The sequence below is a fragment of the Pelobates fuscus genome, chromosome 1, assembly GCF_036172605.1.
Source record: "Pelobates fuscus isolate aPelFus1 chromosome 1, aPelFus1.pri, whole genome shotgun sequence".
NCBI classification, from domain to species: Eukaryota; Metazoa; Chordata; class Amphibia; order Anura; family Pelobatidae; genus Pelobates; species Pelobates fuscus.
This window is the reverse complement of record NC_086317.1, coordinates 21,441,120-21,453,223: the sequence shown is the minus strand read 5'-3', so window position 1 is coordinate 21,453,223 and position 12,104 is coordinate 21,441,120. Positions and strand designations below refer to the sequence as shown.

The 12,104-nt window shown below is 39.6% G+C and overlaps 1 protein-coding gene across 2 annotated transcripts in view; it reads right to left on the bottom strand.

Annotated features, from left to right (window-relative positions):
• Positions 1-11,497, bottom strand: part of TMEM39A (transmembrane protein 39A) — a 41,707-nt gene extending 30,210 nt beyond the window's left edge. The window contains exon 1 of one of the 2 annotated variants that reach the window (XM_063446497.1): positions 11,232-11,497. The gene's annotated coding sequence lies outside the window, so the exon portion shown is untranslated. Of the gene's footprint in view, positions 1-11,093; positions 11,111-11,231 lie in introns of those variants that run through there. The other variant, XM_063446503.1, reaches the window with a different exon arrangement.
• Between the last annotated feature and the right edge of the window lie 607 nt (positions 11,498-12,104).

Genomic DNA, 12,104 nt, shown 5'->3' with positions numbered 1-12,104 from the left:
GGAAGTTCACATAATGCAGATTTTGAAGCAGTGTCTGCTGCCCAGGCCTTAAGCCACAGTGCCCTTAGGGTTACTGACGACAAACCCATGACACGAGCTGAAAGTTTAATCACCTCCGTAACAATATCCATAAGGTACTCATTGGACAACCTCAAATTTTGGAATAGGAGGGACAGGTCTTTGTCCTGGGTATCACCCAGACATTCTTCCAAGGTATTCAACCAAAGATTCTGAGCTCTTGCCACTAAATCCCCGGCTAATGCAGCTTTAGCCTGAAAACCTGCTGCCTGATAGGCCCTTCTGCTGGAAGTTTCCGCTCTTTTATCCATAGGGTCTTTCAGACCCGAAATTTCCCCAATCGGCAAGGTAGTTTTTTTAGACAATTGAGCAACTTGTACATCAACTACCGGCAAATCTTCCAATTTATCTTCCTCCTGTATTTTAACAATACTTTTAAAATGACTGGAGATAAAGGCCCTTTTTGCTGGGTTCTTCCATTCCCTGGAAATTAAATCCAGCATATTTTGTTGGATTGGAAGAGCTTTACTCCTGGTTTTATCTACCGTCTCATCAGAAAGGACCATAGACACCTCTTTAATAAATTTCCTCAGCTCGTCACGAGGAAACCCCACCTCGTTATCAGAAGAGTCGCTAGATGATTCTGAATCCAAAAAGGAACATTCCCCTGAGGAGAGTTCTGAGCCCGATGGTGTCCTCTTCCTTTTAGCTCTCTGCTTAGTAGCTTTAACTGGAGAAGTGTGAGCGGTTTCTTTAAAAGACTCAAAGGTCTGGGCTAGATTATCCTGAAACCAAGACAAAAAATACTTAATTTCTTGTTGTTGGATTTTTCTAGCGATAATGAGGAGCAAATATTACAGATTTTTCTCCTAAACCCATCAGGCAAAAGAGTGGAGCATTCACTACAACAGAGATGTTTAGACTTGGAACTAGCTTTTTTTGAAGCAGGAGTAGGAACCTTGTCGTTATCCAGATTGTCAGTAGAAACAGGGCTAGACATATCTGTAATACATAAAATGTAAACAATATTTGTATTCTTGAAAAATAATTTAAATACCTAGAGAGTTATAAAGAATAGAAACCAGCAGGATCCCACCTCTAAAATCTCTGACCCGTGTGGGGGGGCTGGTGACACGGGAGATCTTCACTGCCAAGCATCCATGCTGACAGAAAGATCTGCACAGCATATATAGGCAGATCGTTTCAAATCTAGCGCCATTTCCGGGGAGTTCAACCCGCGCATGCACGATAGCGCGGTCGGAACTACGTTGGAACGCAAAACCACCCGGGCATGCGTATGCTCCTCCGACGGACAGGGATTCGCTGCCCTAATGGACCGCCTCCTTGTGCAGCCGGTGACCTCACGCGGCATAAAAGCAGGCTATCATACCTGCCTCCGTAACTGCAGTATGTCCCATGGCCACTCAGCGCTCCACCCGGGAGGCTATCAGGCCGAATCCCCCTGGCAGCAACCCATGTGCCTCACCAATCTCTCCAACTTCCAGATGCCGTCCGTTCCTGTTGGAACAAGAAAGAGAACTGAGGTCCTAAGGCTGCAGGGTCTCTTATACCTGGTAAGGGGAGGAACTTTTTATGTTAATTATTTCTTTCAGATGCTTGCCCTAAGGGAAGAGTACATCCCTATTGTACTGCCACCATATGCCAGGAAAATTGGGAATTTATTTGCGAATCACCGTTAAGTGATTACACTACAAAACAATTACTCAAAAATCACTCTGGCAAAATAAAAACGGCAACAAAGTATAATCTGTGTGCTTGGGCCCATAGGATATCGCAACACTATCAATCATCTGCATGATTTAAGTGGCTCTCTCAACACCCCCTTCGACCCCTCTTTGTTGAAATTTCACTGAGATTCCAGCCCAGTCAAAAGATATATCAACACCTGACACGTATTGACATATTGGACATAATTATAGCTTATCTGTCACTTTCAGGAGTCTTTGCAAATACCCCAAAGGTGACATCTCCAATTAGAATCTGGTGGCCATGTGACTTAAAGGAAGTTTTACTTACCTGCAGCGGTCCTTTAAAGATGCTGCCATCTTCATCCTGGAAACCCTTTACAAGAGTACAATATTGTGGTGAACAGAGGGTCCTGCGAGACCGCTGGAGCCTCTATAGATCACGTCTCACTAAGAGAGAGGCTGTCTAAATCCCACAGCTGTCACTTGTGGGATTGGACAAACGTTGATGGCAACCTCATGCTTGTCCATAATAAAGTAGTCCTTACTTTACCCCATTATATTTTTGGATTGAGATTCCAATGCAGAGCGGACATGATTTTATAAAGAACACATACACAATATTGAAAAGTGACAGCGCTGCATTAATTATATCCAATGGTAAATTACAAATTATCTATTAAATTAATATATTAAAATGTACTGACTAAACATGGAATTGCAGTGAATTGAAATATAAATGCATAATTTTAGGCAATAGTTGGACTTGTGAGACTTCACTGAACACACAAATATGAATGTTTTAGAGCAGTAAAATGAGTTCTTCAGTGAAAGTGTAGATTTTCTGTGGAAAATACGAAGAAAAAAAAAAAACATGAACTAACTTTGGTCAGGGTTTGTGACTAAGTTGCCAATAAATAAATAACATTAAAAAAAAAAAAAAAATAAAAAAGACTGGACATACCCTGCGTTGTCTACTTTTGCAAACAGTGTGCATTATGGGGGTAGTTTTCATTTCTGAGCGGTCATAAGACTCAAAGGCAACATATGGCCCATCCAACCAATCTGGCAAATTTAAATGTGTAAAAACTAAAGCGGACAAGCTCTGTGACCCTGTAACTTTCTAAAACCACATAAAACCAGCATATGGGGGGCATCTATGTACTTGTTCAGTATTAAGACATTCACAGTTAACATACCATGCAGAACTTGAAAAATAACATTTAAATTGTATTCATATTAAGTGAGGTTTCATATAGAAAATATTTCATATGAAATGAAAGCCCTGTTTCTCCTGAACAAAATGATATATAATAAGTGTGGGTGTCCTTAATAAGAAAGGGGTAAATTATGGTTGAAAAGACATATTGCAAATTCCAGGTTTTATTCTGGTTCAGAACTTTTGCCTCTGTCCTTATGGGGGTTTAAAAAATAAATAACCCTATTGTCCTGCTTTTATATGCATTTCATTGGTATATGCCTAACCCCCAGTGATGTCTGTGTCCTGAACTGGCCACGTGTGGAACATGCAGAGACAAGACCACACGCCACCTGCTTCAGCCGCATTGTGAAAGTCTTTGCAGGCACCAACACGTTATCTGGAATAGGTGTGATATGCAGAACCTACTCAGCTGAGCAAGATCTGATATCAAACTCGGCATATATTTATACAATGAAAACAATGTTAATTAACCTTTCAGACTGCTGGAAAAGGGAATGCCAAAAGCACAACTTTGTGCACAAAGAGTTAAAGGACATAAGGAACATGCTACGTACACAGATCATCATGCCTCACCTGAGGGATTACAAGTTAAAGGATATTGTTCACCGTGATGCACAAAACCTGAAAATTTGTTATATGCCAGAGGGGTGAGCAACTGGTTTCTATAGGAAATAATTTATCAACCCTCTGGCGCATAAAGGGTGTACACCAGTCAAACACATGGGTGTTAGCATAAACATAGGTTTAATAGAGTGGAGTTCAGTGCCAAGGTAGGGGGAAATGTGTGTATAACCCACGCAACTGATTCTCCACAATCCTCCTCCTGTATCTGGGAAAAACAGATTGGAGCAAAATGAGAGAGCAAAGGAATGAGGAGGAAACACACACAAACAAAACTGTGTCTCTTCATGCAGTCAAACCCAGGCCCCTCTGTGGCCATTCAGTAAATACTGAAATTGCATTTCCACATTATTCTTCAAAACTGATCAACCTTGTATACAAAACAAGGCTTTGAGCGCCAGGTTATCCGCCATCAGCCCATTACTGCCACCACAGTTAGACAATTTATATGGAGAATGCAACTAATGAAGGGGATGGTTTGGGTGCCAAAAAGAGCCCTCTTCCATATATTTCATAAATTAGATGACAACTTTTACCTGAATTGTTCCTTTACGTCCGGGGAGAAAAATACTTGCAGAAGTGAAAGCAAGTTGCTGCAGGCTCCACTTACCTGCATGAGTAAATCTCACTTATTTTTTCTCCACAATGAATGAAAACCTGCTTAAAGCTGTACAGAGTATCTATAAATCTGTGTTTGTTGGTTCGAGACATACAACCTACCTATGGAAAGCTACTATCTCGACCAATTCCTGGGTGATTAGGACATGAATGGAGAATGATCAGATGCCCATGATCTGCTGCAAAAAAAAAATTGAAAAATCACAAGAGACGGACGGATAGACACACACAAACTAGATCAATATATATTTCAGTGGTACCTCGTTTATGAATTTAATGCATTCTCCGGGACGTTTCTTATTGCGAAAAATTTGTAAACCAAAACGCAGTTTCCCATAGGAATGCATTAAAAACCAATTCATCCGTTCTGGAGGTCAGAAAAAAGTCAAAATGAGCTGGCTTGGAAACCAACCCACAATGCAGAACACACAGTAAAAGGCATGCAAATGATGAATTTCAGCTACCTTTCCAACGCTTAAGAAATGCACCAAAAAAGTTCAAAAAAGTCCCAAATCCAGTGCAAAAAATTCCCAGAAAGGCTACAAAACCTTGATGCAAAAGCCGCTCCAACACCCCCAACAACTCCACACTTGACGCCACGTGCTACCCACAGGCTCCAGCATGCACGTGGGCAGCGCTATAAACCTCCCAGGCGCAATGCATCCTGGTGAAACTTGCTTTGTATTGTGAAAAAAAAATGTAAAAACGAGGCATTATTTTCAATGGATTTACATTTGTAAACCAAAAATTATGTTAACCGAGGCGTTTGTAAACAGAGGTACATGTATATATATATATATATATATATATATATATATATATATATATATATATATATATATATATATATATATATACATACATACACACATACATACATACATACACACACATATTCACAATCAAAGATTGATCGTTCAGCAGATTATGCTTTTGCTATTGCAATCATTAGATTTTAGGAGTCCCGGCTACCTGGCTTTTGGGATTTGCCCAGGCCTGTCTGTATTGCATGTCGAGTAGTGCTGGCATTATTTATCTTGACTATTACATTGAGCATTAAGCATCTGCCAGAGATATAATGTAATATAAAAATGTTAGAACTAGTCCAGTCATGTTCCAACTAATCATTCTAATACAAGACACATTTGTTCAAATGCAAAATAAATTTCAGACAGTCTGAAAGCTGTTAATTTATCAATAGTCCAGATCACAAATGCTCCAGGAAAAATGCATTAATTTAAAGGACCACTATAGGCACACAGATCACTTTAACTCAATGGAGTGGTCTGGGTACCAGGTCTCTGCCTGTAGTCTCTGTCTCCCTGAAAGCCACTGCCGCGATTTGCACAGAGTAAATTGCACTTATTTGATGCTAGACGTCCTCACGAAATCCAGCATCAAATAAAATCCCCATAGGAAAGCACCGAGCAATGCTTTAGTATGGACGGGTTTGAATGCGCGCGCTGACGGAAGCTGACGTCAATGGAGGAGGAGAGGTCACTAGTACCAAGGGAGCCCGGTGCTGGATTAAGGTAAGCAATAGATGGTTAACCATTTATTCGCCGCGGAACAGGGCCCTAGTCACCGTTTAGGTAGCTAGGGCTCTATAGCGTTAGGAATACATACTTCTATTCCTAACGCTATAGTGTTCCTTTAAAGTAATTCACTGAAGCCATCTACAAGCACTCAAGATATAAACACAGCAGTCTGGTCAAGGGAGGTAATTAGCACTCTTCCACTTTAAACCATTACCTGAGCTTGGTCGCTGGCACCCAAGGCGTAGTACCCTGGGCACGGCTTTCTGTTGGGTTGATTTGGAATAGTACTGGAATTGGCTAGACAGTTTATCCTGTGGCTTGGGCAATATTACAGTATACCCAACCTTCAGATACCATTGCAAAGAAAGAGGAAAAATATATCAGTTATTTGCACCAAAAGCACTACGGAGAAATGCAACAATTTGGGGATTTGAGAGTACTTTTAATGAAACTAGAAAGTATTGAATCCAAAGGTGGTAATAAAACCATTTATTAACAATAATAAAAAAAATCTCTACTTATCTTTACATACATTCATGCAACACACAAACAGTCACTTACATCAGATGTACAACAATAGAATTTAGTAGGTTTTCAGGCATTCTAGGACAGAAAAGAAGATCAAACAGGATGATCTTCCATATTTGAGTTTTGTTTAATGGCGGATAATTATTTCCAAAAACCTCTATCCAGTATAGATCACTCAGACTGGACACAGCACCACTATCTCCGTAAAGGGGTCTGGGTGCCTTGTGGGTGCGTTCTGTCAAGTTTCTGTAGTTTTAAACAGACTCTCTCACATGCTGGATGTTCCATCATTCAGACACCTTTCATTCTGGCCTAGGGAGTCTTGGCACTCCTCATCGCAAACTGTAGCTGCCATCAGTTTAAACACAGCCAGGTTTAAAGTTTTATTAACTGGGCTGTATAATGTGTTGTGTCTGACGTGACATGTACACAGCAAAGACGGAAAGAAAGATTCTTCCTTTGTGGGTGCTGGCAATAGCTGCAGCAATGTTATAATCCACTCACGAGCTTAGGGACACTGAACACCATAAGCCACAAGAGCTGATTGGAATGGTGGAACGAGTCTCTGGGTGCGGACACTCTGGTTTTTGTGAAACCTTTCTCACAATACGACAAAAACCAGAGCTCTCCTACCACCTAATTTCAGTTTATTGCTACCAGTATTTAGGAGGATGTGGAGAGGAGAACGACATTTTTTAGGAGCAACACAAAGGTTAAAAGTACCACTGCTACAGATAGATCTAGATCTCGAAATATATAGATGTAGAAAAATGTAGTGATGCACTTTCAGTACTAGATTCATTTTCTATTAATTTGTATTCTGTTTGAACCTAAAAAGGGTCTTTCGAGATCTATATCTACACATTTACACACAATCACATTCTCTCCAGTTTGAGAAAAGCCACATATTGTTCCTGCTGCTGCACATATGGAAAAAGAGCACTAAAATCAGACACAGAAAACTGCATTTAGAAACCTCAGATAAGCAAGATGTATTAAGTAATTCGACAAACTATATTTAATCTGTAATCTTGTTCCTCTAACCCACGAAACAAAAACAGATTAATTTGCTAAATAAAATGAGTGCAGATGCAGAATGCAAAATCTGTGAGTATTCTGTTATACCCCCCCAGCATGCTATCTTAAAATAAAACTAGAAAACGTATTTCAGGAATGATGAACCATGAGCCAGTTAAACTACATCCTAGTAAGTAGGAGTTTATGGGATACAAAATGCACTCCCACTGAAAACGGAGTGCATGAATCTCACTAATTGCAACCTGCAGTGTCATTTTATGGTTTGCTACATTTCTACTTTTTAACAATCACTAAAAAACCTTACATCCAGCTTTCTCAAAAGTTTTTGTTCTAAAACGTAGGACAATTACGGAAACCAACAAGCACATCCCTCCCCTTTTACATTTTGCACCATTTTTTATAACATTTAGATAACCCTCCCCGTGTCTCAATTCTAGCAATGGCGCATCTTGTAATTTTATTAAAAAAAACAAAAAACACTTTATTACCACCAACTGAAAGATTTTTTTTTTTTTTATAAAATTACAAGATGCGCCATTGTTAACGATCACCAATTTGGAGCAAATTTCCCAGAAGGCATGTGTCCACTTCAAACATAGCCACTACCTTAACAAAAAAATAAATAAAATAAATCAAAACTTCTGAAACTGGCACCGAAATAAGGAGAGAAAGGAACCTTCCAAAATAGCTCAATGGGAGACATAAAATTCATCACTATGAATAGATTTAAATAATGCAATAAAAAGCAAGTATTTTAAAAATGCATAAAAACAAACACACAGATGGCTCAGGATCCAATATAGCAAATCAGTATAAAAAGTGACAATGTCTGATGAGTACTGTTGGGGACAGGTCACCTAGTCCAACATTACATTTCACTTAAGTTTTATTTAACGATCTTTATGTTGATTAGAGACGGTTTTTATTTCTCAGTTGAAGGATTTAACATCTGGCATTATGTACGTGTTTATATGTCTTCATCACAACTGTACTATGTAAACTGAAAGGAAACATTCAGGTACAACTACATGACCACAGCGAGGGTACTTTGCCCGGTAAAAATGAATACCAGGTTATAGCATCCTGCTATAAGCCATTAGCTGCAAAGATAAAATAATCTTATCTGACAAAACAGGATCTGATATCAACACAATTCTACAGTGAATTTCCATAAATGAAGCAGTGTCACACAGTGGGGTAAATTAGATTGGTTTCTGTCCATGCAGCCCTAACCACACTTCCCCTGGCTGTGTCTAACACAGCCTGCACGGAAAAAAACGTTTTTATTTACAATCAAATGTTAACTTGGTTTAGAAGTTTTTCTCCCCTGCTCTGTAAATTGAACACATACACAAGGCTCATGCGGAGTCTAGCAGTCTATTAACAGAGCAAGAGACAAGAAATTCTTAATTAAACAGAATGTGCAATAAAGGAAGTTTAAACATTAGATTTCTCTTTACAGGAAGTCTGTGAGAGTCAGATGCTGGGAGGTGTAACTAGGGCTGCATAAACAAAATAGTTTAACACCTAGATGGCAGAGTATTGAGCAGTGAGGCTGCAGAGGAATGAGCTATAAACCAAAACGGCTTCATTAAAGGGACACTACAATCACCAGAAGAACTACAGCACAAAGTAGTTATTGCGTCTATAATCTGTCCCTACAGGCTTTTTAATGTAAACACTGCGGCCTAGTTACACCTCTAGTGACAGTCACTAGAGGTGCTTCCTGGGTCAGTGGTGCTGGCGTTCAGCATCTCCAAGCTCTGCATGAAGGCTCTGAACCTTTCCCCATAGAGATGCATTGATTAAATATGTCTCTACAACTCAAAGAGGAGATGATGAAAGCAATGTTAAAGAAGTGGGAAAGCATTGGATTGGCTGAGATCATCAAGTTGATCTGATGATCACAGCCACGGGCTGGGCATGTGAGAAGAATTTGAGTAAAGTCACCGTTTTACTGCAAAGAGAGGTGGAACTACACAGGTATTTTACCAGTTCAGTGTCAGGAACGTTAGTGTTGTTTTGGTGCCTATAGCGTCCCTTTAATGTTGATCTTGACAACTAGCTCAACTAGATTAGTACTTGCTTTTTGGCACAGTTCCACAGTTTAGTGCAATGATTTCACCAGTGATTGTATCAGATGGCAATGTAGCTGCTGTATAGTCTTATCTGCAATATCATCCACTGGATAACCACAACAGTTTGCAGAGAAGTTCCCTAATTTCAAGGTTGTAGGTTGGTTATTTTTTAAATGTTTATATTCTTGAAAGGTACACTCCGTACCACAACCATTACAGTATTGATGTAGTGGTTCTGTCCCTGCAAGCAGAGCAGACTGCCTTTTCTGAGAATACTTTTCAGAATACTACCCTTACTCCCAGTTCGTCCAGGAATGAACTATTCCCTTTATACTTCTGTATATGATGTCATGACTTAGACATATGAGAATTGCTGTTAGTTTTCTACAGTAGAAAGCTGGCAACTGAACTACAACTCCCAGAAACATGTGCTATGCGTATAAAGCACCACACATAAGAGAGAAGCACAGTAGTGCTATAGAACTTCCTGGTTTGGTGTGAGCTCGTTGCATTGCAAAAGTCACAAAGCCCTTTTACTCCACGTAAATGCAGGAACTTTACATTTTTGTAAGATTTCTAATATTGTGTTGCTTTTTATAGCTCAGTAAAATGAGAACGATTAAAGAAAACACAAAATGTACAACAACAACTTCAACCCACTGTCATGGTTACGGCGCAGTGAAGGCCATGGAACCATCCCTGTGTAATGTGTCATGGTGTTTTACACCTACCTGAGTCGCACCAGGGATCCACACTGCTTCTGGGCTTCTAGAAGATGAAATTATTATTTACTGGCCGAGTGTGTCTAAAATCACGGTACATTTAAGTCATTACTATAACTACTGTACAAAAATGTACATTACAAGGTATTGGGCATTCATCAGAAAGACTACTCCAGCATGTCTGATAGGAGCAAAATGTTTATAATACACGAGTATTAAAGTTGTCTAACAGGTAGTAGTGGGTATTTGTCTGACAGGTGGCAAAGGGCACTGCATTTGCAATGCCACTCATTCCAGAAATTCAAATCAAATGAGTTGGCAACACTCCGTGGTGGTTGTAGCAGATATTAACATAACTTGCATTGTTATACGTTTGATTTAAGCCACCTACTTACCACACCAGTCTGCATGCAGCCTCTCACATCAATCCCTGCAAGTTAAGAGGGGCACTGCACTCCATGCCCACTCACCTAAGGTGAACATTAACCAGCCCTTAAACTTGCTATAGCGGTGCAGACCCAAAACTAAAATCATTGCTCATGTGATGATTAAGAGGGGACAGCTGTTTATAAACAGATATTAGATATGTAAAGCTGTCTTTATAAACAGGTATATTTACTCACACACACACGTAAAGGTTTATGGGGGTACAGCTGCTCTTTATAAAGTCGTATTATTTAAATATATAATTTACTCACACATGTAAGAGCGGAGAGTGTGCTCTTTATAAACAGATACTAGATAGATTTTACTAAGACATGTAAAGACAGAGGGGGTGTTATTATATTATATATATATATATATATATTACTTACACATATAAAGGCAGAGGAAGTGTTAATATATATATATAAAAAACTCACACCTGTAAAGGCAGAGGGGGTATTATATATTATTATTATATACAATATATATATATTTTACGCACACATGTAATGCCAAAGTGGGTATTATTATATATTATTATTATATACAGTATATATTATATATATTTTTTTACTCACACATGTAAAGGCAGAGGGGGGTGTTATTATATATATTTTTTTTACTCACACATGTAAAGGCAGAGGAGGGTATTATATATTATTATTATACACAGTATATATTATTATTATATTATTTATATATATATTTTTACTCACACATGTAAAGGCAGAGGGGGGTGCAGCAGCAGCTCAGGCATGGGATCCCTCTCCCAGGACAGGTATGTGGGGTCTGGCTGGGATGCAGTGCAGGGTCAGCCTAGCACAGGGAAGTTGCATGTTGCAGGACTTGCTGCATGTTGGTCCCATGCAGCCTGCACAGACCCGGGCTCCCCCCTCGGACTCAGCCTTCCTGCCCTCTCCCCTTCCTCTCACACTCTCTAACAGCAGCCCTGGAGAGACGTGGCAGAGCGAGCTGATGGCGTCATCACCGGCCGACGGACACCGCGCACGCGTATAACGGCGGCGGCGGAGAGCAGCAGCAGCCTGGGAGCGGGGATTCCCCGCCGCCATCTTGGTGGTGGCAGAAAGAGAGTCATTACTTTCATATATTTTAAATATTTTTTATTTTTTTTAAATACAATACATTTCTGAAAGGCTAGTTGAAGTGTTTATTCTTACGTCCAGTGTTAAAATGGAAAATACTGCCATGTGTATGTAGAGTTCATATGCTACAATTACAGGATTTGAATCCCACATACCACAGGGCAGCACTTTTCATTTGCAACCCATCCAGCATGATGAGGGATGTGATGTGTGTCCCGGGAAAAAAAACAAATTGTTTTGATCTGGCACAAAAATTAAAAATCATACCCAACATTTCAAATGGAGAAAGAGGGGAACTTTAATTTTAGGTGTGTGAGTGGGGGGTGTTGCCAGGGGCAGGGCTGTTCTGGAAATTTTAAATCACTTTCTAGAAAGGTATGCAACTAAAATGTAATTTAGAACAAGAACAGTGCACAGTATCTTTTTTACACAGACTGATTTCTAAAGTATTATTACTGTGGGGCTCTGTTATACACTCAGACACAT